Source organism: Jaculus jaculus, chromosome X (genome assembly GCF_020740685.1).
Source record: "Jaculus jaculus isolate mJacJac1 chromosome X, mJacJac1.mat.Y.cur, whole genome shotgun sequence".
Taxonomy (NCBI): domain Eukaryota; kingdom Metazoa; phylum Chordata; class Mammalia; order Rodentia; family Dipodidae; genus Jaculus; species Jaculus jaculus.
This window is the reverse complement of record NC_059125.1, coordinates 51,568,506-51,590,675: the sequence shown is the minus strand read 5'-3', so window position 1 is coordinate 51,590,675 and position 22,170 is coordinate 51,568,506. Positions and strand designations below refer to the sequence as shown.

General features: G+C 40.2%; 1 non-coding gene and 1 pseudogene across 1 annotated transcript; both read right to left on the bottom strand.

The window, feature by feature from the left end:
• Nucleotides 1–22,170, bottom strand: part of LOC101613119 — a 62,660-nt pseudogene that overhangs the window by 6,338 nt on the left and 34,152 nt on the right.
• LOC123456927 lies at nt 3,108–3,176 on the bottom strand. Its single transcript, XR_006634788.1, has one exon. It is a non-coding gene; the product is annotated as a small nucleolar RNA SNORD27 (small nucleolar RNA).

Sequence of the window (22,170 nt, the reverse complement as noted above, 5' to 3'; positions counted from 1 at the left end):
CTCCCCATCCTCTGGCTCTTGCATTCTTTCTGCCCCTTCTTCTACATTGTTCTCAGAGCCTTGGAGGGGATCATACAGATGTTTTATTTAGTGTTGAACATTCCGGATTCACTTGTTCTCAGTTGTTATATTTTCATATGTGTGTTTGCATGCATGTGTGTACAGTATATTTGTAGTGTAGTATGTGTGGTGGGTGGTATGTGCATAGGTGTGTACAGATATGTGCAGCCCATGTGTGTTCATGTGTGTGTGAGAGAGGGTGAGTGGATGGATGGGCAGGAAGTTGTATGTTCATATGTGGGAGTATGGGTACATGCATACCATGGCACACATGGGGAGGTCACAGGACAACTTTTGGGTTGGCCCTCACCATTCCACTTCATTTTTAGGCAGGGTTTCTCTGGATCTCACTTTGCTGATACAGTTTGCTTTGCTTGCCTCAGGCTGTAGGAAATCCTGCCTCCATCTCTCATCTTGCTATCAGAGTGCTGGGATTACAGAAGGCCATACAGTTTCTGGCTTTTTTTACATGGGGTCTGAGGATTGAACTTGGTACTCAGGCTTGAGCCACAAATACTTAATCCCCTGAGCCATCTCCCCCATCCCTATAACCAGCTTTTTATATGGGTTCCGGGTAGTTGAACTTGGAGATCTCCTGAACCAAAAGGCTCTCAAGTATAAGTGGCAAGTGCTCTTAACTGCTGAGCCATCTCCTCATCCCTTTGATGAGTTTTGAGTCCCCTCTGTAATCTTCTTGAGAAGATACATAGATAACACAACCTGTTAATGCATTTTTTCCTCAAAATTCATCCTTCAAGTTTTAGTTTTTTTTTCTTAGACAGATATATTTATATACTTTACATATCTAGCCTTGTTATATTTTTGATTATCTGTATCACTTACATCAATGCAGGTTTTACTCAGCATAATGTTTCTCAGTCTAATGACATTCTATTGCTACTATTTGCTTTGCTTTTGAACTTGAAGCTTTTATTTAATTGAGCCTGTTTTACATGATGAAAGGCCAGTCTCAGAGTATTATGGTCAGGGATGCAGGCCTCTTTCTGGACAGGAAATGATTGTAGTAAAATCGGTAATTGGCTTGCTACTTACCTCTTCTAATCCCTCTATAGTTTGTTTTCCTTTATGACAAAGGCTGGAAACCTAACATCTCTATTATTCCTCTGAAACAAGAGAATATAAGTAAGTTAGGTATATGCATTAAAAAAATTAGCTTTCAGGGACGGAGAGATTGCTCAGCAGTTAAGGCACTTGACTAGAAAGCCTAAAGACTGGGGTTCGATTCTCACATAAAGCCAGATGTAGTGGTGTATACATTTGGAGTTAGTTTGCAGCAGCTAGAGGCCCTGGCACACCTATTCCCCTCTGTGTCTCATCTCTCTATCTCTCTGGTTGCAATAAATAATATTTGTTTTTTTAATTAGCTTTCCAAACCTAGTCAGGTGGGGAGCAACATGGCCAAAAGAGAGCTTTCCATTTTGCATCTATGGTCTAGCAAGCATGGTATGCTTCTGGAACAACAGATATGATGACAGCTTCTATTATTTGGGATCACAGCTAAGGTAGAATGTTCCTAGAGGCAGCAGCTGACATAACAGATTCCCAGTCCCAGGATTTGGGCTAAGGGGATTTGATCCTAAAATCCAGCTGTTGGGAAAGAAACTTCCTGATTGCCAGGTTTCCTGGCAATGGCAGAGGTAGCAGTCTTCCTGATGTGGTAATTCTTGTAGTAATCATTCCCAAGATTAGTGGCGGCTCCTTCAGCCCTTCTGATGATTTTGCAAGCACCTTATTCTTCATGTTAAATGTATATCATGTTAAAATTGCTACAGTGATTTATTTTATGTACAACTAAACTTTGATACATATGCTGATCAAAAAAGTTCCTTCTTTAAGTACACACTCTACTAAGGATACCAACACCAGTATCTTTTCAGATAACAAGTTCCAACAACTTGCTCTTGAGATTTTATATATATATATATATATATGTATGTGTATGTGTATGTATATGTGTATGTATGTATATATGTATATGTATATGTGTATGTGTATGTATATATGTATGTATGTATATATGTATGTATGTATTGAAGTAAGGTCTCATTCTAGTCCAGGATAACCTGGAATTCACTGTGTAGTCTCAGGCTGGCCTCAAACTCATAGCAATTCTCCTACCCTGCTCCTGAGTGCTGGGATTAAAGGTGTGCACCACCAAGCTCGGCAATATTTTAAATTTTATTGTTTTGATTAGATTACACAGATTTTAGGTATCATTCATTCTCACATTTTCCAATACAATTTACTTTCAACTGATTTTCATCCCCTCTCCTCAACTCCCCGCTCTTCCCAGTATTTTCTCCCATCTGTTTACATGCCACATGTGTCTTTTCATTCTTTTCCTACCCCTCTTCCAATCATCTCTTTAAACTTACTCTTGGTTACCATTATACTTTTTTGTTTATTTTTATTTATTTACTTGAGAGCAACAGACAGAGAGAGTGAAAGGCAGATAGAGAGACAGAGAATGGGTGCACCAGGGCCTCCAGCCACTGCAAACAAACTCCAGATGCGTGCGCCCCCTTGTGCGTCTGGCTAGCATGGGTCCTGGGGAATCGAGCCTCTAACCGGGGTCCTTAGGCTTCACAGGCAAGCACTTAACCACTAAGCCATCTCTCTAGCCCTTACCATTCTACTTTTATAGGTTGTACCTATGTTTCCTCTCACCTTTTATATGCAAACATATATATGTTACTAAGATCCCTAGGATCCACATGTCAGAGAGAACATATGATTTTTTAATACTTTTTATTGGGAGAACATATTATTTTCATCTTCAAAGTTTTAGTCATTTTGCTTAATATAATTCTTTCTAGGTCCATCCATTTCCCTGTAGATTACATAATTTTATTTTTCCTTACTGCTGAATAAAATTCCATTGTGTATATGTAGCACATTTTCATTATCCATCCATCTGTCAATAAGTATCTGTTCCATATGTCTGTATGTCTGTTTTGGTGCCAGTATCATATTGTCTTTGTCTCTCTTGCTTTGTAGTATAATTTGATTTCAGAATTTTTTGCCCAGTTGTCAGTAGTAAAATGACATCACTACCATTCAGTCATATGCTTGTCATCCTATGTTCATCATGCAGTTGATATTAGGAAACTTTGATACTTCTATCTGTTCTTTCTCATTAAGATTGCTTTGGCTAGTCATGGCGCTTTGTGCGTTCATATGAATTCTTGAATGGTTTTTCAAGTTCAGTGAAGACCACTCAATTTTGATGGAAATTGCATTAAATTTGTAGATTACTTTTGGTAATATAGCCTTTTCACAATATTGATTTTGCCAACACAGGAGCATGGAAGCTCTTTCTATCCTGTCCTATTCTCCTTAATTTCTTCTTTCAGGGTACTGAAGTTTTCATTGTGAAAGTCTTTCATATTTTTGGTTAGGTTTATTCCTATGTATTTAAATTTTTATGGCTATTTGGAATGTGATGCTTTGTTACTTTATTTCTGTACAAATTCATTATTCATGTATATGGAAACTACTGATTTTTTATTGATTTTGTATTCTGCAACTTTATTGAAAGTGTTTATTAGCTCTAGTAGTTTTCTTGTAGATTTTATTTTGTCTTTTAAGTATAGAATAATGTCATCTGCAAAATAGGAATTGTTTGACTTCTTCCTATTTTTATTCATTTTATGTCTGCTTTATCTAGCTAGGACTTAGAGCACTATATTAAATAAAAGGGGTGAGAGTGGTCATCCTGTCTCATTCCTGAATCTAGATGAAATGCTCTCAGTTTTTCTCCATTTAATATAATGCTGATTGCAAGCTTGTCATATATGGCCTTAATTATTTTGAGATATGTTCCATCTGTTCCTATTTTCTCCAGGACTGTCATCATGAAGGTATGTGGTACTTTGTGAAATGCCTTTTCTATATCAATTGAGATGATTGTGTGATTTCTGTTCTTAAGTCTATTTATATGACATATTACATTTAAAGATTTGCATATGTTGAACCAATCTTGCATTCCCCAGTATGAAGCCCATTTGTTCATGACAGATGATCTTAATGTGTTCTTGAATTTGGTTTGTGACAAACTTGTTGAGAATTTTTGCACCTATGTTCATCAGGGAGATTGGTTGTATCTTTTATCCAGTTTAGTAATCAGGGCTTCATATAATGAATTTGGAAGTATTTCTTCCCCTTCTAAATTGTGGAACAATTTGAGAAGAGATGGTATTAGATCTTCCTTAAAAGTTTTATAGACTTTGACAGTGAATCCATCTGGTCCTAGGCTTTTCTTTGTGGGAGACTTTTAATTACAGTTTCAATCTTATTGCTGGCAATGGGTCTGTTTACACATTTCTATTATTTTGAAATTTAAAATTATTTATAATTTTCTATTATTTCTTTTTATTTATTAAGGTCTATCAGGTCCAGAAGTCTCTTCTCAGGCCCCTGAACCCTAGACCAAATGAAAGGAGTTTCTCATATATTAATGTAGGAACTCCGTTCTCTGGGGAATTAGAAGACTTTATCCCTAATAAAACATACTTTGAGGGCTGGAAACATGACTCAGAGGTTAAAGGTACTTGCTTGCAAAGGCTGATGGCCTGGGTTCAATTTCCAGTCCCCATGTAAAGCCAGATGCACAAATAGGCACATGCATCTGGAGTTCATTTGCAGTGGCAAGAGGCCCTGGTATACCTATTCCTTCTCTCCCTCGCCCCCTCTTTCCTTGCAAATAAAAATATTTTTCAAACTTTCTTTTGACTCCACATAGCATCTTGCTTATCAGAATAAATCAGCCTTAAAGAGAATTCTCTCACTGTTCTTTCCTGGTGTCATGCCACCCAAGTATTAGGTCCAAAATAAGAGAAAATTTAGGGAGAATCATCTTTACCAGGTTATTGAAAGAAAAAGCAAGAACAATACTACAAAGATAGCAGGTCAGAGATCGTACCAACTCATTGGCCTGAAACTACACCAAACCTTAGAAGAGTCAGCCTGAAAAGGCCTCTTCAGAGTGACAAAGGTCACCAGCTCCTGCTTCTTTGTTGATCTATATTCTAACCCCCACTATGCCTCCATGGATTGTGCCCCATCATTCAGAAAATGCAAAAGACATGCTCTTAAGTAGAATGCTTGCATATACAATGCTTATAAATGTTCTCTAAAGACTTACTAGATTGTGAGCAACTTGGGAAGCCCAAAGGAAAATATGCAGAGGGGTACAGGACATATAGATGAGATATAATCTCATAAATCACAGCTCACCAAATATGACCCTAATCAGCCCTTCACATCTCTACATTCATTTCATCCCTGGCTGCATTTTTAAAATATCTTTCTGCTGATTTATATACTTTACTCACCTAGAATGATATTCATGGTTATACTTTATATGAGTTTGGTACCATTCGGCTGCATTTTTTTTCTTCCAAATTTTTATTAACAGCTTCCATAATTATAAAAAAATCCCATGATAATACCCTCCCTCCCCACACTTTTCCCTTTGAAACTCCACTCTCCATCATACCCCCTCCCCATCTCAATCAGTCTTTTAATTTTGATGTCATGATCTTTTCCTCCTCTTATGATGGTCTTATGTAGGTAGTGTCAGGCACTGTGAGGCCATGGATATCCAGGCCATTTTGTGTCTGGAGGGAGCATGTTGTATGGAGTCCTGCCCTTCCTTTGGTTCTTACATTCTTTCCACCACCTGTTCCACATTAGACCCTGAGCCTTGGAAAGTGTGACAGAGATATTGCAGTACTGAGCACTGCGGTCATTTCTTTCCATCACCATGATACCTTCTGAGTCGTCCAGATTCTCTACCAAAAGTGAGAGTAGCATTAATATAAGGGTATGAACATTAACAGAAGTGCTTACTGGGCACTTTGATAAGCATAGTATATACATTTAGCCAGACAACAGCAGACATTACACCCCTAGGGATCATGACTACCCCTGTTTTAAGTTTTCACTATCAGGGATGTATTCCCTTCCATGGAGCAGGCCTCCAGTCCAATTAGAGGGCAGTTGGTTTCCCCCATGACAGACGTGCCACTATTGCACCCGTTGGCTCATTTGGCGTGGTTGGCTAAATCTAAGGCTTGCAGTGTCCACTGTTGAGTATCTTCACTGGTGATTTCTCTTTCTCCTATTGAACTGCATGCAGAATGGCTTCTTCCAGCTTTCTGTCAGCTGGTCTACATGGAGGAGGTTATCAGCTCAGTTCCAGCAGGATTTTTCAGTAGCCTTGCAACCCAAGTATATGGAGTCTTCAGCAATAGGGTCTTACCATCTATTCCTGGTGGGAAACCAAGGGCCTCAGCAATGACCTATAATGTTTTGGGGACATCAGGGACCTCCCTGGCCAACAACTCACTGGAAGATATCCAATCCCTGGCACTGAAAATTTTCTAGTAACAATTTATGGCTTCTGAGTGTTCCATTGTCCAAAAAAGTAGGATTCCATATGATTTATTTATTTTAAGGCTCCTCTTAACCACATGTTAGAATTGTATCTTTTCTAACCCATAAATTCCTAAACAACCCTCATTGTGGATCAGTACTAGATCATCTTGCCTGTGCCCTTTCCTGGACGGCAACCATGGTAGAACTTGATGCATCTCATACACACAGTTTAGTTAAGAAGTTCTCCACCATCCGCACAGGTATAATTTCTACGTAATTTTCTTTTTATTATTATTAGTTTTTAAAATATTTTATATATTATTTTGTAACTTTTTAAAAAATATTGACTACTTTCATAATTATAGACAATAAACCATAATAATTCCTTCCCCTCCCCTGTTTTTTAACTTTTAAATTTTTAAAAAATATTTTATTAGCGAGAGAGAGAATTGGTGCACCAGGGGCTTCAGCCACTGCACCTAAACTCCAGACCATGTGTTACCTTGTGCATCTGGCTTACATGGGATTTGGGGAGTAGAATATGGTTCCTTAGGCTTTGTAGGCAAGCACCTTAACCAGGAAGCCATCTCCCCAGCCACATTTTAAACTTTTTATTGACAACTTCCATAAGTATAGACAATAAACCACAGTAATCCTCTCCCACCATCTCCACTTTCCCCTCGCAGATCTTCCCTCCACTGAATGCTTCCTTCTTTCCAATTAGTCTCTCTTCTATCTTGATGTCTTCATTTCCCCCTCCTATTATGCAGGTCTTATGTAGGTAGTGTCAGCCACTGTGAGATCATGAATGTCAAGGCCACTTTGTGTCTATAGGACAGTATTGTAAGCAGCCGTTCCTTCCTTTGGTTCTTACATTCTTTCTACCACCTCTTTCACAGTGGTCCCTGAACTTTAGAGTGTTTAATAGAGGGGTCTTCCTTAGTGCTGAACATTCCACTGTCATTTCTTCTCAGCACTTTGGTGAGTTTTGAGTCACCCCAGTGGTCACCAACTTCTGAAAAGAGAAGCTTCTCTATCAAAAGGTGAGAATAGCCTTAATATATGGGCAGAAACATAAGCGTTAAGAAGGCAGTCTGGTGGGCATCATACATGCACTTAGCCAGACAATAGTAGTAGGTCCCCCGTAGCAGGGCTTATGACCTCCTCAGCCGTAGGCTTTAACTAGTTTTTCAGTACCAGGCATAAGTTCCCACCTGTGCAGTGAAACCTTCAGACCAATCAGAGAGCAGCTGATCATCCCCATGACAGACATGCCACCATTGTACTAGTTGGCACATTTGGCATGATTAGCTAGCCTTAAGGGTTTCAGGGTTCACTGCTGTTTAACACAGTTGATGACTTCTTTCTCCCAAAAGGCTGCATGCTGCATAGCTGTCTCCAGCATCCTGATAGCTAGTCAACACAGAGGAGGCTTCTAGCTCAGCTATAGTTTGACTTCTCAGTGACCTGCAGCCAAAGCATGTGGAGTCTTCAGCAATAAGATTTTACCATCTGGTTCTGGTGGGCAACCAAGAGCCTTGGAAACAGCCTATAATGTCTTGGGAACATCAGGGCCCTTCCTGACCAACAACTTGCTGGAAGAGATCCTATCCCTAGCACTAATTTTTTTCTAATAACAATCTATAGCTTCTGAGCACAGCCTTGTCCATTCTCGTGCAGTACTTCTGCCTAAATTCTCTCCTTTTAAAAATATATATTATTGGGCTGGAGAGATGGCTTAGCGGTTAAGCGCTTGCCTGTGAAGCCTAAGGACCTTGGTTCGAGGCTCGGTTCCCCAGGTTCCACATTAGCCAGATGCACAAGGGGGCGCACGCGTCTGGAGTTCGTTTGCAGTGGCTGGAAGCCCTGGCGCACCCATTTTCTCTCTCCCTCTGTCACTCTCAAGTAAATAAATAAAAATGAATAAAAAAAATTAAAATATATATATATATTATTTAGCTAGCAAAGAAATAGATTTCCATATGGTTTATTTATATCATCTTTATTTTTTTCTTTTTTAATTTTATTTTTATTAGTTATGGACATACTTGGTATGGAAACATCCAAAATCACATGTTGGTACCATCCTTTCTGTCATCCCTGCCCCTTTTCCAAAGGGCCCCTCTTCATTGGGGACACAGGTTATCCCCGTGGGGATTGTGGGTTGTGCATCTTTAATTCTGATTAGTACTCCTCCTTTTCCCTCTTTCCTCCATCCCCTCCCCTGACCCTACTTAAACCATTTCACTCAGTATTCTGCCCATCTTCTTACATATTTACTAATGTCCTCCCTCTCTCATATTCCCTTCCTAGCTTCCTGGCCTTTCCTACTGACTTTTACTCCAACTCACACAGAACTAAACATATGAAGCTAACATCTACATATGAGGGAGAGAACATGAGACATTTGACTTTTGGGGCCTGGGTTATCTCACTTAGTATAATCCTTTCCAGATCCATGAATTTCTTTTCAGATTTCATAATTTTATTTTTATAGCTGATACTTAATTTTTATTTGTACATGTGTGCATGCACACAGACACACACACATATATGCTCACTTCAGGCCTCTTGCTGATGCAAATGAACACCAGATGCTTGCACCATTGTTGTGTCTGGCTTATTTGGGTAGCTTGGGAATTAAAGCCAGGCCAGCAGGCTTTACAAGCAAGCACCTTTAACTGCTGAGCCATCTTTCTAACCCCAAGTAGGTTTCTTTTAAACTAGCATACAAAGTAATGGGTTTCATTATGGAATTTTCATATATACTTTGATTTTGTTGATCCTCCTCCCCTATCCCTCCCCTGTCCCCCTATCCCACTCCCGTTGTTCCCTCTCCTTTCCTGGCAATAATTTTCGAGCTCCACTAGGAAGTACTAGTCACCACCTGGATGGAACAGGACAGCGGGGGCACTAAGAGCTATAATCCTTGCTGGGCAGCTGCTCTTAGCAACCAGTCCATGCCATAGTAACAGAGCATGAGTCTTAGACACTGAGCCTTCTCAGATACACCCTGCTTGTTCTCTTTTCACAAATCATCTTCCAAATAAATCATAGCAAGGGATAAAATTTCAGATTTTTATCAAAAGGAAGTAAGGCAACATTTTCTGAAAGTGCATTAGAAACAAATTATTTCAGTGTCTGAACGTTAGCCCCAAACTGGATTTCAAGAGTCTGAATATTTTTTGTGGTGTGTAAAAAAAAAAAAAATAGCATCTTCTCTCTTCACCACATTTAAATAATTGGACACAAATGATTAAAAGTTTAAAATGCATAATACAGGTAAAAGTCCATGTACAGCCTTTTAGTTCTTAAGATGGTCAGCTATTTGAAAGACATTGATGTTACATGCTGAATATTTGTGTCCTGACTTCATATGTTGAAATTCTGACTCCTAATGTTATGGTGGTATTAGGAAGTGGGGCCTTGGGAGATAATTAATTAGACCATAACACCTTCATGAACAACTAGTACCCTTATTAAAAGGACTCTAGAAAGACCTGGGCAATCATCTGAAAACTAAAAAGTGAGCTCTCACCCGACTCAAGACCTACTGGCACCTTGATCTGGGAATCCCTAGCCTCTGGGAGTGTGACACTGAAAGGATTGCTGTTTAAACCACCCAGACTGTGATAATTTGTTATAGAAGGGTGAGTTGAGTAAAATAACTGACAATATAATAATTGTTGACTATTTTCCTTAGACAAAGATATGTTTATTCCTGCATGTAACTTCTCTTCTGGGTCTGTTAAGACTATCCCCAGCAGGTGTCTTCCCCTCCTCAGCACTGTCACTGGGGAACCTGAAGTCCATTTGTACTTCTAGATGAATGGTCAGCAAGAGGTAGAGGCTTTCATCAGAGAAGACACCATCTAGTTCCTCCCCCAAGCCTCTTTAACCTGTGGTCCTCCAAACTGGCATAGGAGATACCCTCCACCCTTTCTTAACTGGTAACCCTAATAGTAGGTCTTTTCATGTAAAGATGTTCCTTCATTTATACACACTACATGTCTGTTCTCCAGATTTAAACCTTCATAGAAAATTTTGTTCGCAATCACCCACCATAGAGAATCCATGCCCATCAAACATGTGGACATTATAGAGTTAAGTGAAGATTTCCTAGGGATAGATTTATTAGGGTGACTGCCCCAGCTGAATTTATCTAGCAAGTTTCTGTAGTCGCTATGTCTTCTCCCAAGTATTCCTTTCCTGTTTCTAGTGATAAAATCACCCTCTTCTGCACTATCAACACCATCTCCCAAACAGTCTCCATTTCCCTTGGTTTTAGTCTCTCCCTGGGAGATCTTACACAATATATTTGCTCTTGCTGGGACATTCATATCTCTTGTGTCTATCTCAAAACTTGACAATAAATAAATAAATAAATGGCAGGTGTGGTGGCTCACTCCTTTAATCCCAGCACTTGGGAGGCAAAGGTAGGAGGATTGCTGTGAGTTTGAGGTTACATTGAGACTACATAGTGAATTCCAGGTCAGCCTGGACTAGAGGGAGACCCTACCTGAAAACAAACAAACAAAAACTTGCACACTCTACCCACTACTAAAAACTCTCTTCAGAACTGGGACAGGTAATTAATTTTATTGAGGTTTATGACTTTGTACCTATTCCCCCTATATACAAAAGAAATAAATCAAAACAAAACTTATGTTAATAAATAGGGTCTACCCTTTTTACAAAGCTATAGTATATTATATCTAATTTATTCTTGTGCTGCTTGTACAGCATAAAGATCCTAGCATATTTCAACTAATTTGTAGGGGAGACAATATGACTTGGGTAACTCTATCAGTGGGAGTCATGATACTAGACATTGTCAGAGAGAACAGAAGAAGTAAAATTTTTGGATTGAATGAAATGTAAACTATATATGACATATTTTCACTGACAGCTGGTTAAGGTGACTGCTGTTATAATTGAGCATTACTGCCTGATCACACGAGAATGTGATCAGTCCATACATAAGGAATTCAAACATGCATAATTTTTTGCATTTTATTTTTTATGGCCGAGTATAGCGTATGAACACATTGCAAATTGGTCATATTCCCATTGGGTCCCCTCTCCCCTGCCACCATTCCACTGAAGGACTACATCAATAAGTTGTTGGTAATCACTGTGGGGTCATGAAAGTTCCAATTAGTTCCTATAGGGAGGCCATTACTCAGAGTATACCTCCCACCCTGTGGCTCTTACATTGTTTTGGCTCCCTCTTCCCCAAATGTTCCCTGAGCCTTGGAGGGTATATTATATGTCTCCTTTAGTTTTGTGCTCTCAGCAGCTTCTGATGTTCTGCTTTGATGAGTTTGAGTCTCCTCAGTATCTACCATCTCCCCAGAGGAGGTTTTCAGTCTAACCATGAGAGCAGCACTCATATTTAATCCACCACTTACTCTGTAATGTCAAACATGCATAATTTGTTTACCCCAGCTATCAGAATCAAAGTCAACTTACATTGAAGTTACACTGGATGAAGCAGCTTTAAAGTGGCACACATTAAAAATCCTCTTTCTTTCTTTCCCAGTGCTGATGATTAAATTCCAGGTCTTGTGCATGCTAAGAAATCATGCTACCACTGAAGGACACCCTTCCTACTTTTATAAGTGAATCATTTTAAAACTGAGTGGTGGTTAATATAAAAATACTAAAGTTACATGCATTCTAATACTAAGAATACAAATGACTATGATGAGGGCAGTAAATTTAAGTTGGGCTATTTAAAAAATAAGAGCATAGATAAAAAGAATATAACTTTGTGCATCTGGCTTTACATGGGTACTGGAGAAGTGAACCCTGGGACCTTTAACCTCTGAGTCATCTTTTCCAGCTCTTGAGTATAAATTTTTGAAAAGACACTGCCTCACGTAGGATTTTCACAAAGGTAACTCCTAGCTCCTTAGTCTCCCCTAGGTCTTTCAAAGGTCATATAGTCCTGGTCCCTGGGAAGAAAGATCACAGGATCCAGCCTACACAGACATCGGCCGGTTCTGCACAACAGAGATTTCCCCAGCAATATATTTTTTTCCAATCAAAGTTCAGAATAGCATTTCTGACAGCAGACTCCTCCTAAATTGCTATAAAACAGTATATTGTTGGAAATTACAACAAATGAAAGAAATCTCAGCATTGCTACCCCTATGGAAGGGATTAGTTTTGTACTGGGGTAGGCTCCAATGGGCTTCAAATTCCACATTCCTCTCAATGTCATCCTGCTGGTCACTTGAACTGGGCTATAGTAGGGATTATTTATACCATGAAAATAAGCAACTGATATAAATCAGAATTTTCCACCTGCTGAGAATGAGTTACTATTGATAGTTTATTTGTATCATCCATACTTGTCTTCTTCTGGTCACAATACCCCTGTTCTTTTCCTTGGCCATCATAATTTGCTTAGAAATTCTATTTTAGACTACAGATTCATAGTAGGCCACTCATACTATGTAAAAAGGAAAGTGGACTACAACTATACATATGAAGTCCAAACTGACTGCTACATTATGGCATTTTACTAGAGAATAGAACACAGGAAGTTGTAGCTCCCTTGCCTCCTGTTGTCCTTATTCATATCTACTGAGCACCTATTGTGTGCAGATGCTTACATGGATTTCTCCAAGTATCACAACCACCACAGGACCTGCAAACTCAAGCTTCTAAAGGGCATGCCAAACCAGACCAGAATTTGAACTCAGGTTGGTAGGACTCTAAATCTCATGTTCACAACCAGTTCACTGTTCTGTTCTCAATACATTCATTAGGCATCATGATAATAAACAGGACTGTGTGGGAAGACAGAAAGTGCTTAGGGACCATCGTCCTCCCTTGCCCAGCCTCGGTCTCATTATACTTCAGACAGTGTGTGGCGAGAGTGCGGAGGAAAAAAAGCCAGCTGACGCGTGGGATTGCCAAGCAACAGCTTATGAAACTAATTCAAACCATGGCAACCAAACACTGCAGACCCAGCAATAGCCTCATTTCATTTACAAGAGTAAGAGGAGGGCTTTGTCAACAACTGATGAGATAAATGAGAAGATTACTGGCTATGCAAGTTCAAGGAATTGGCATCATCACCATCCCCATCATTTTAAAGCATACAATATAAAATTATCTATGAAAATTAGTCTTCTATAAAAACACAGGAAAAATACTATATTATGCTATATAAACTATAAAGCACACACATTTTGAAAAAAAATGTTTATCGCTATCTTAAATCTCACCCAATTGCCCTTTATTTAATAGAGATTTTCATTTGCATGGGGGAGCAGGTTAACATATGAATGTCTCATTTTAAAACTCAATTTATTTCTAAAGCACCTTTTAATTGAGCCCTCATGATAATGCTATAATCTGAGTATATTTTTTCCCACTCCACAGGCAAGAAAAGTATGACAAGGATGACATGGAGATTATAAATGAGTTTTCATATAGTCCACAGATCCAAGACTCCTTCCTGCTGAAATGTCTTAAATCTCAGTACCCTCTGATAATTTCATCACACTACACCTTTTCTCCCTTAATTCACAAAACACATTCAGTACACTACAGTGTGCCCATAATTCAGTGGGATTTATTTCTCCCTGATGTCCACCTATGCAACCCAGCTAGAGGAACAATATTGAGTTGCTTTCATGCGTGATAGACAGTGCTCTTAGAGCATTTTTATTTGTTTTCTTTAGTAGTTATAGGTTGCTTCCTCAAAATTCAGAAAGTTGTTAATATAGGACGCATTGAATATTCTTAGTTGTAAACAGAGCAGATTAGACATCACTGGTTTTATAACTTTGATAAGTCCCAATTTGGATCCCTCAAAATGAGTCCCAATGTTGTTCTTTGATATTGCATTGACCACATACCCTCCACCAGAAATTGAAGAACTTGATGTCTCTCATAGTGGACAGCTGACCTCAGAGCAAATGGTTCTGTCTCTGGGTGTGTTGAGCCATTTTGTTGATTTATTATCTAGATATTGTCCCTTACTGTCAGAAGCTCTCATTTCTGTTTCAGCAATGGGTGGCATGGAACCTTTGCCTGATAAGTCATTTTCTGTCAAGGGAGTGAGGCAGTATCTTTGTTCTCAGAGGCCCTAAAATATTTTGCTAAGGACCCATATCAAGTAAACTTTAACATCACAGCACAGACCTCTGACTTCTAATAGTTGCTATTCCATAGCTGATGCTGGCCTTCTATGAACACTACAGGCTACCTTTTCCCCCCTCTCAATCCCAAGGGAAAATTACACTAAAACCCAACTGGGGAGACCTTGGAGCCTTCCAATACATACTACTGTGATATTGAGAGATGAAAAAGAATACAAATCCAGTGGGGAAAAGGTGAGAGAGTGGAGAGAGGGAAGATGAGAAGAAAAGGGAGGAGAGAGTGAGAGAGGAGGAGACACATGAAGAGAGATTCTCCTTAAAGTTTCAATGGAGTCTGAAATGGGGATTGAAGTCCATTGGACTTGAATATTCACTATATCTCCTCCTCCAAAGCCACCTTTTCTGTATGTTGAATCTTTATCTAGTCTAGGATGGCTGTAAGTCCCATTCACAGGCCACATATTCTACACTCTTCATAAGACCTTATCTCTTCATAGTCAAAATGAGCTAAGATCCTACAACATAAAAAGCCTTTCAGATCTATTTTCTACAATTTATTTTGTGACTCAAAAGCTGGCCTTGGGCTCTTTCCTTCTATTTGCATTTCTGCTGAAATAACTCTACTATGAGTCAGAAGCCTTGGACCTGCTGTAACAACAGCAGGGCCAGGAGTACAAGGGCAAGCTGGAGCCGGAGGTAAAAAACAAAGGTTAATAATTCACAATATTATACTTTCAGAAGATGAAAGAAAAATAGTTTTTCAGTAAAGAGATAAGAATTCAGGAAAGGCCAAGGTAGTCAGTTATAGTGTCACATACCAATAATGTTAGCAATTGTATGGCGGAGGCAGGAGGTTCACAAGTTTGAGTCCAGCCTGAGCTAACTGCTGAGACTCTGTCTCAAAATGCTGAGAGAGAGAGAGAGAATCCTAAAAGTGGAACTCTGAGTCTTACTTCTCCCCCATGAGGAATCTTCATATAGAAAGAAAACGGGATTTTAGTCTCAGTTTGGTATTCTCTGGATGTTGCAGCTCTTACCATACTAGCCCTCCTGACCCAGAAAGATTACGTAGCACGTGCTTTATATACGTTCTCTCATTAAAAATCTATAACATAGTGAAATTATACCTGGAAATAGTTGAAGAAATGAGAACTATAGAAAATGAGTAATTTGTTATTGGCACACAGCTAAGAATTTAAAGTGGAATCTATTGTCTACTATACTAATAATCATTATGACTTTTAAATCTGTTTCCTTGACCTTATCTCCTATCAGGGATGAGGGAAGAAGAAACAGCTTTGCCCATTCCCAAGGTTAGAGTGTGTATGTCATACTGGAATCTGGAGTATATGGAATCTTTATTGGCCAGGCCCTAGATCTAGTTGTTTATTAAGTCTAAGACATTATAAGCATGAGAAGGGCTATGTGAGGGGTCTATTGGAATGGAATATCACTTATTACTTATAAGATTACCTTCTTTTATATATGCATGGATATACAGAATAATTTCCATACTAGCCTTAAGACTGTTACTTTTTTTAATTTTTGAGTTATTTGAGGTGGGTAGAGAGAGAGAATGGGCACACCAGGGCCTCTAGCCACTGCAAATGAACTCCAGACACATGTGCCACCCTGTGCATCTGGCTTACATGGGTACTGGGAAATCAAACCTGGGTCCTAAGGCTTCACAGGCAAATGCCTTAACTGATAAACCATCTCTCCAGCCAAAGGTTATTATTAAAAACAAAACACGATTTCAAGGCTGGCCCTTGGTTAGCATCTGGAAATTTTGTCACATGTCTTAAGCTGAATACTGCCTATACTCAAAGATATCTTCACCCCAACCATCAGAACCCATGTATGCTACTTTACATAACAGAAGGGAATTTGTTATGGTTTGGTTTGGTTTTGGTTTTTCAAGGTAGGGTCTCACTCTAGCCCAGGCTGACCTGGAATTCACTATGTAATCTCAGGGTAGCCTTGAATTCATAGTGATCCTCCTACCTCTGCCTCCTGAGTGCTGGGATTAAAGGTGTGTGCCATCACACCTGTCACAGAAGGGAATTTGAAAATGTGATTAAGGCTTTGTGATAGAAAGATTACAATGGATCACTTGGGCAGACCCAATCAAATCACATGGATCTTTACAAGTGGGGGAACTTTTCCCACCTATGGCTAGAGACATGTGACTTGAGAAGGACACAACTCATGGTTTTGGTTTTAAAGAGAGAGAAGGGGCCATAAGCTAAGGAATGTAGTAGCCTCTAGAAGCTAGGATTAGCCCTTGGATTTTTGCCAACAAGAAAGAAAACTTGGGCTGGATTGGTGGCTTAACAGTTAAGGCACTTGCCTGCAAAGCCTAAGGACCCAGGTTCAATTCCCCAATATACATAAGCCAGGTACATGGGTCTAGAGATCATTTGTAGTAGCTAGAGGCCCTAGTGTGCCTATTCTCTCTGTGTGTGTGTCTCTTTATTGCTCTCTCAAATAAATATACAATTAAAAAAAATAAAGCAAACTTCTGTCCTGTAATACCAAGGAACTGAATTCTGCCAAATGGTCTGAATGAACAGGAACAGGTTTCAACCCTGAAGCCTCCAGAGAGCCATAGTTCTGATAACACCTTAATTTTAGCATGCTCAGACCAATGTTGTCCTTCTGACCTACTGAATTCAAAGATAATTTGTATATGGCTTAAGCCTCTGTAGTGATTTGGGGATTGATTGGTTGGTTGGGTTTTGGTTTTGTTTGTGTGTGTGCATGCACACATGTGCATGTTTATTCATGAGGAGACCAGGAGACAATCTCTGATATCATTTCTCAGGCACTGTCCACCTGTTTACATACATACATATATATAGTTTTTTGGTTTTTTGAGGTAGGGTCTCACTGTAGCCCAGGCTGACCTGGAATTCACTAAGGAGTCTCAGGGTAGCCTTGAACTCATGGCAATCCTCCTACCTCTGCCTCCCAAGTACTGGGATTAAAGGCATGTGCCACCATGCCCAGCAACTGATATATTTTTGGACCTTGCCAAACAGGCTAGGGAGTGACTCTCAGGGATCCACATGTCTCTACTTCCCAAGCACTGGGAATTTGCACACAGTTCCTGGAGCTACCTTCAAAGCTGAGATATATCTTTGCAGCCCTGTTTTTGGAGTTTTGAATGAGAGTATCATAACTTGGACCTCAAATTCACATTCCTCCCGCCTCAGCCTCCCATGTTCTTGGATTACAGGCATGTGCCACCATGTCTGGCTTGAAATAAGTTGTTAAGGTAGGAATCCAAAAGTAATATAGCACTTGACAAGTTATGCCCTAACTGATAAAGGTAGTTCAATATGTCTAGCCAGTTTGTATAAACAATGTAGCCTATGCTGAATGTTTGGTTTCTTCAGAAAGCCTGGAATTTTTGTACTTGATAGGCAGTGGGTACTTAGTGACCCAGCCCCAAGGTTATTTGGTACTAAATAAGCTTCCTTAGAAAAAACAATCAGCCATATATTCTACATTGTCATTTCTGAAGAAGAGAATTCTGGTCTGCCCTTTTCAAGAGGAAAAGAGCATAAGAAAGCCTATGCATAGATATCAACCAAACTCCATGTCTTTTTTTCCCCCTCACTAATCTTGTGGGACCTCATTTTATGATGACATACTGAGTCATATGATTCCTTCTAACAAATGTACTGAATATGTAGATGGTCTTGGGTCCCACAAAATGAGGGATCGTAGGCCACATTTCAAGAGGCCAGTAAGTTTCAAAGTGTTATAGTAACTGTGATATGAAGGTAAGCCTTTATGTTCCATGTCTCACTTTGGGTTAGTGACTGAGGCATGAAATCCAGACATGATTGGCCTTCCTGTTGCTAAGTAACAGTGGTATTTCACCAGAGTGGGAGCAGGGTGCAAACAGGAAGTGTCATGTTCCACCTAAGGAGAAGCACACCTGCTCCCTCTGGTGGTCTTTCAACTGTCACAGACAGATGGAGATGAAAATTTGCCCAAATACCAAGGTCACTGGCTGATCCCACACTCTTGGATGTGAAAGTTCAATTCTGACAGGCCTTTAGAGTCAATGATGGCCACTGTTGAAATGTTTCATCCATTCCTTCTGGAAATATACCCTGAGTACAGAATTATCTCTAGAAAACGTATCACTGGACAGTAAAATCTGGTGACACACACAATTGTCCTGTTCTTCAAAATGAAGTCATTAAATATGGCCTACAGTCCTCTGCTGAAGGGGAGTCAGAGGACCTATGTAAAGCTGTGCTTTGGTATGACTGGAGCTACCAATCACTTCCTTTATTTAACAAGATACCCCCAAACAGCATCTCTTAGGCTTCTGTTAAGATTCAGGGGCATGGCCATAACTATTGGCCACCCCCACAATGCAACACCCACAATCTGCACGGGAGGACAACAGGGAGAAGGCTAACAATGGTACCATCATGGCTGTATACACACTATATACATAACTAATAAAAAATTCTAGTTCAAAAAAGATTGGGGGGCTGGAGAAATGGCTTAGCGGTTAAGCGCTCGCCTGTGAAGCCTAAGGACCATGGTTCGAGGCTCGATTCCCCAGGACCCACGTTATCCAGATGCACAAGGGGGCGCACGCGTCTGGAGTTTGTTTGCAGTGGCTGGAAGCCCTGGCGCGCCCATTCTCTCTCTCTCTCTCACTTTATCTTTCTCTGTTGCTCTCAAATAAATAAAAATAAACAAAAAAAATTTAGAAAAAGATTGGGGGCATGAAATGTCAGTAAAACTTTATAACTACAAAGCCAATGGAACACTTGATTTGTTCATCCATATTATCATTCTTTCATTCATGCACTGAGACACCTAAGTAGCTGTTGTGCAACAAAATGGTAAATTAGGCAGGCATTAGCCCTGTACCCATGGCAATTGCCAGTTCCAAAAAAAAACCTCATCTGGTTTGACCATGCCCACCCTGCAAATAACCAATGTGGAATCTACCCACCAAATTAAACAAAACTAGATCTCTAATTGTACTTGGGCTATGTCTAGAATCTATTGCTAGAAGGGCAGGACTTGGTAAAGGGATGTGGAATTCTGCAGTACTCATGCTCAGCATCCTATTCCCTAGAGATGGAATATCACCATTCCCTGGCTGTCTTAACAACATGGTGTTGGCAAGTACGTTCTCATTGTTGGGACAAAACACTGGACCAGAAGCAGTGTACGGAAGGAAAGGGGTTATTTCAGCTTATAGTTTCTAGAAGAAGCTTCATCATGGTGGAGAAAGCATGGCATGAGCAGACAACATGGCTCATATCTTTATATCAGCAGGCATGAAAGAGAGTGAGTGAGCCAAGCCATGAACATACAGTGTGGATGGACTAATAAACATCAAGGCCCATCCCCAACAACACACTTCCTCGAAAGCTCCACCTCCCAAAGTTTTTGCCAGTTGGAAACCAAATAGAAAGCGTACTCACAAACACTTGAGGCTATGCAGGAAATTTTACATTCAAACCACCACGTTCCACTCCTGGACCCTTTAGACTCATGACCATCTTATGATACAAAATGTACTCAGTGCAACTTTAAAACTTCCCATAGTCTTTACCAGTCTCAATGCTGTTCCAAAGTCCAGACTTCCAGCCGGGCGTGGTGGTGCACGCCTTTAATCCCAGCACTGGGAGGCAGAGATAGGAGGATCGCTGTGAGTTCGAGGCCACCCTGAGACTACATAGTGAATTCCAGGTCAGCCTGGACCAGAGTGAAACCCTACGTCGAAAAACCAAAAAAAAAAAAGTCCAAACTTCCATTTGAGCCTCGAGACAGTTTTTTTAACATTAAGCCCTGTAAAATTTAAACACAAGTTACATACTTTCAACCACAGAATAAACACTCTATTGCAAAAAAGATGACATATCAAGGAAAGACTAGACCTATGCAAGATATAAAAACAGCAGGGCAAAAATCAAATCCTGCAGTTCCATGTCTGGCACATGGGACTGCTGATGAATTCCTCTGCCCTCCAAAAGGCCTGAGCCTCTCTGAACCTCCAGCTGTGCTACTTTCTAGGCAAAATCCACCCAAGCCAGCAGCTTTCCTTGCTGGCCATCCCATAATCCAGGCACCTCCAAAATTCTTGGGTCTCCACTGAAACCCACAATTTATATTCACAGCTTCATGCTATGCCCTACCATGCCCTCCATGTAGGATTTATGACTCTACTCCTAGCTTTAGTGGCCATTTGCAGAACCATGTTGCAATTTAATGATCCTTTATTTCTGTCATTTGTCATACTTCCAAAACCAGTACTAGGTAGGCCGCCAAGTTTGTTAGTCCTGCAGGGTGGGGCAGAGTTTGATTCTGAGGAGCAAAAAAAGCTCCTCCAACATTTTCCCTTGAGCCCTCTTCCCTCTAATACTCTGGCTTGATCCTTCAATGGGTTCGGTCTCCCCACCTCAGGGAGGGAATCATTCCTATTGTTCCAATTCAGAGTAGCTGGCCCATCCTTAAAGTTGGTAAGGTAACTATCTCTCTCTCTCTCTCTCTCTCTCTCTCTCTCTCTCTCTTTGAGGTAGGGTCTCACTTTAGCCCAGGCTGACCTGCAATTCACTCTGTAGTCTCAGGGTGGCCTGAAACTCACGGCGATCCTCCTACCTCTGCCTCCCAAGTGCTGGGATTAAAGACATGTACCACTTTGCCTGGTTTCTTTTTTAATTTATTACTTTTATTAAAACTTTAATAAAAATTTACATAAGCCACTCCCACCATCCTCTTTTCTATCCCCTCTCCATACCTCTTCACTGAACCCCCCTGTTCTTCCCTATATTCCCTCTTTTATTTTATTTGTATTTTAATGAGAAATTCAGTGTATAAACATACTATAATAAGATCACATTCCCATCCTTTTCCCCTCTTTTATTCTCCTTCCACATCCCCTAGTCCACTGAGCATCCTCCACTTTCCAAGCAGTTCTTCTATTTGGATGTCTCATTCTTTTTATCTTCCTCAATCTTCCAGGTGACAATGTTGAAGGGCTCAGAACTGTGCAGGTTTTTCAGGGATAACAACAAACACAGTGAGGTCATGAATGCAGCGGTCAGTTCATGTCCAGATGACAGTGCCCCAAATTACTCCTTTCCACCTTGTGGCTTTTATAGTCTTTCTATTTCTTCATCTGCAATGTTTCCTGCACCTTAGAGGGCATGATAGAGATGTCTCTTTTAGTGTTGAGCTCTCAAAGGCCTTTTCAGCTTTGATGAGTTCTCCTCAGTGTCTATTACCATCACCATAGAGAAGCTTCTTTGGCTAACAGTGAGAGTGCATTAATATTCTCTCTTCCACCTCCTCAGCAATATTACCCTGAGCCCTGGTACATGTGATAGGAATGTTACATCCAGGACTAAGCACTGGGCTTCCTCTTTTTATCACCTTGATGAGTGTTGAGTGTCTCCAGTATTCACTGTCATCTGTAAAAGGAAGCTTCTCTAGGGATGGAGAGATAGCTTAGCAGTTAAGATGCTTGCTTGCAAAGCCTAAGGACCCAGATTCAATTCTCCAGGCCCCACATAACCCAGATTCACAAGGTGGCTCGTATGTCTGGAGTTCC